At 32.8% G+C, this 3,541-nt stretch overlaps 1 long non-coding RNA gene across 1 annotated transcript; it reads right to left on the bottom strand.

Annotated features, from left to right (window-relative positions):
* Positions 1–2,771: 2,771 nt before the first annotated feature.
* Positions 2,772–3,229, bottom strand: LOC140179562 (uncharacterized). The gene is made up of 2 exons (XR_011873082.1): positions 3,177–3,229; positions 2,772–3,103 (listed from the first exon to the last, which is right to left on the bottom strand). It is a non-coding gene; the product is annotated as an uncharacterized lncRNA (long non-coding RNA).
* Between the last annotated feature and the right edge of the window lie 312 nt (positions 3,230–3,541).

The raw sequence follows: 3,541 nt of genomic DNA, 5'->3' as shown, positions 1-3,541 counted from the left end.
ATACAAGGCCAAATTGTCATACTCTCAGAAACTTTAGAAAGAAAAAAAAGACAAGCAATTCTCCAAGTTTCTGGAAGTCTTTCAGAAACTTGAGATCAACATCCCCTTTGAAGAGACCCTTAAACAAATGCCTCTTTATGCCAAGTTCATGAAGGAATTGTTGAGTAACAAGAGGGATTGGAAAGAAGTTGAGACAGTGATACTTACCAAAGAGTGCAGTGCAATCATCCAGAAAAACCTCCCGGAAAAAATTGCAGGATCCTGGGAGTTTTCTAATTCCTTGTACCATCGGAGACACTACGATCCAGAAGGCTCTCTGCGACCTTGGAGCTAGCATCAACCTTATGCCTCTATCAGTAATGAGAAAGCTCCATATTGATGAGATAAAGCCCACCCGAATTTGTCTTCGGCTTGCTGATCGCTCTATCAAGTACCTTCTTGGAGTGGTAGAGGATCTACTTTTAAAAGTAGGGCATTTTATCTTCCCAACTGACTTTGTGATTTTGGATATGGAGAAAACAAGAATGCATCTATCATCCTTAGAAGACCTTTCTTAGTCACAGGAATAGCCTTTATAGATGTTCAGAAGGGTGAATTAACTCTGAGGGTCAATGAAGAAGAGATTGTTCTCAATGTCTTAAAAACCTTGCAACACTCTGAGAATTTTGAGGGATGTTTGAGAATTGATATGATTGAACCACTTATTGAAAAGGTCTTTGAAGTTGAAAAGCTTGAAGATGTTCTAAAATCCTCTCCTGAAGGCAATTTAAATTTATTAGTTTAAATTTTAAAAAAAATAGTATTATAATATAATATTATAGTTTTAAGTTTAAAAGGTCTACAGTTTAATCTTTGATGAACCAAAAAAAAATAGTATAAGATAAATAAAAAAATACTTATGTAAAATTTAAACAAATTCAAAAAATGACTTTATTTAAAAGAGTGTATAAAAATATAACAATTTATATTATTTTTTTATTCGCTTAAATTTAAAAAAAAAAACGATATCATAACATTATAGAACACTATCTAAATTTTTACCACTTATGCTAATATATTTAAAGTAGAATTTCGCTAGAGAGCCAATGAGAAATATTGATAATGTGTACAATAGGCTAGTTATTTAGTCTAATAGAGATAAATAATAAATTCATAAAACTCTCATTCAGTTATTCCATTTCAAATTTCAAATTTTTCAATTTCAAATTTCAAATTTTAAAAAAATCTAGTTAGTTATTTCAAAAAAATAATCATCTGAAATCCTAATTTACTAAAATATTTCACTCTAATATTCTCTTCTTTTTCAACTGGCGGCCACCCCACCTTCATCAATAATCATCCTATTTCACCGTTGCTTCTTGGCTTGTCACATGCCACTCACCCTTAATAAAAATAACCATCCACTTAGGGAAAAAAATAACATCCGTATATCTAATGAATTGAACATCTAACATATTTTAATTATATATAACTAAACCCAATCCAATCAAAATAATCATCTACATAAAAATTAAAATAACCATCCGCATACCTGTTAAAATGACCATCCTAAATTGACCATTAAAATAGAAGAAGAATATGAATAAACAAAAGAAACAACTATGATCATCCAACAATTTAATTTTTATTAAAAAAAAAAGAAAAATATATAATTTGACATATGAGTCTTATGATTTGATGTAACTATAAAACTGGAGAAACAAAAAATAGAAAAAAAAAAGCTTGAACAGATGATGAGATATGAGTGAGAATCAAAAGTAAGCAATTGAGTGTTTGATTTGATATTGTCTTCAAGCACGCGTACGTTACATCTACCATACTCAAATAGTTAATTCAAACAGCGGCATCGTTGAGCTTTTGGCGGTGTATGCGGGAACTTGTGGCGGCATCGGACGGAGTCTGCGGCAGCATCAACGGCACGGTTACGTGAGGGGAAGGAAAGGGTTATATTCGCGGTGAGGCTCCGACGGCGGAGGGGGCGGCTCGGCGCTGCTCCGGGAGGGCCGGACGTCGCTGATCGCGAAAGAGGGATGGCACTGCTTTGGGAAGGGGGACGGCGGTGCTGAGGTTTGGGTTACCTGGTCGCTGGATGGTTGCCGCCAACTATGAGGAGAGAGGGGGACTGAGGCGCAGAGTGGATGTAGGTAGCAGATGGAGAGTGACGGCTCCGTTAGAATTTGGTAGGGACTATATGTAGTGTGAATGAATTTAACTACTAATCCTAATTTTTTAAATTTCAAAATCTAAGTTTAAATAATTATTAAATAATTAATTAAAAATATTATTTTTAATTTTTAAAGTACTTTTTTTTAAGTTTATTGTACACATTGTACACTAAAACTATTAGCTCTCCCTACTTTCTCTTTAAAGAATATATGTTATTACTTTTTACGGTTATTGATTATAGCAATTGAAGACCTTTAACGCAGGATCAAGGTTCTGAAAACCAAACCGGTCATCGAACCGCTCTAGCTATTGGTTTACTGATTTACAGGTTCAACCGGTTCGACCGTGGTTGAATCAAAAAAATCGTTTTATAATAAAATAATAAATAAAATATAAATAAACACACCAAAACTATATGATCTTATCAATTTATAAACTCAAAAAAAATTTTAAAACACTCTTAAAATATATGTTTCCAAGCACTTTTGTCATCATCATCTTCAACTTTACACTCATCACTCAATTAAAAAATTCACAACCCTAATCTTCTATGATTTCTTTTGGAAAAATAAAATCTCATTCAAGAAGGAAATCATAGCTGTAAGTAATTGAGAATATTTGTGAGACTCAGCACCAAGACATAGAACAAGTATACATATAGAGAAGTACCAACAATCCAATTCTCAATTTCATGAATCACCCTAAACTCTGAAATCAATAAATCTAACAACAAAAATTCAAAAATAGCATACTCATAAATTAAAAAACAGCAGCAGCAGGGTTTAGAACAAACATTTAATCACTAACAATACAGAACCTTGTGTATTATTAGTTGATATGATGCAGGGTGCTTTTTTGGATTTTTATTCTCCCCCTCTGAAAATGACAGTTTTCCATACGAAATTGCCCCTAACAATACAGAACCTTGTGTAGAATTCTGCACAAATATTACAAACAGGATTATATATTATCAGTGGTAATATCCAAAAGTTTAACAAAGGATAATATACCTTGGGAAGCTTATCTTTCGGTGGTGGACCCAAATAAAATCCTTCTTTTATACTATCAATAAACAAAAATCAATATGACAACAAAAGAAAACATACAAATGTAGGTAGTTATGAAGGAATAGAAACTCATTCATACCCTGGAAATAAGAATTGACGATTTAAAGGAGCCATTTCCAATCATTGGGCCATCAGGTTGAGAGAAAAAGGATAGCTGAATGATTTCCTGGAAACAGAGACAAGAAAAAAAAATCTATCAACAATTAATCATGCTTCACCCTTCAAGCAATCAGCTTCAACAATTAATCATGCTTCAACAATCAATCATTCAAAGCAGAATTAGTTTCAGCATTATTATTCCTAGGTAG

This window comes from Arachis hypogaea, chromosome 15, assembly GCF_003086295.3.
Source record: "Arachis hypogaea cultivar Tifrunner chromosome 15, arahy.Tifrunner.gnm2.J5K5, whole genome shotgun sequence".
Classification (NCBI taxonomy): domain Eukaryota; kingdom Viridiplantae; phylum Streptophyta; class Magnoliopsida; order Fabales; family Fabaceae; genus Arachis; species Arachis hypogaea.
This window is presented reverse-complemented; position numbering and strand designations above follow the sequence as displayed.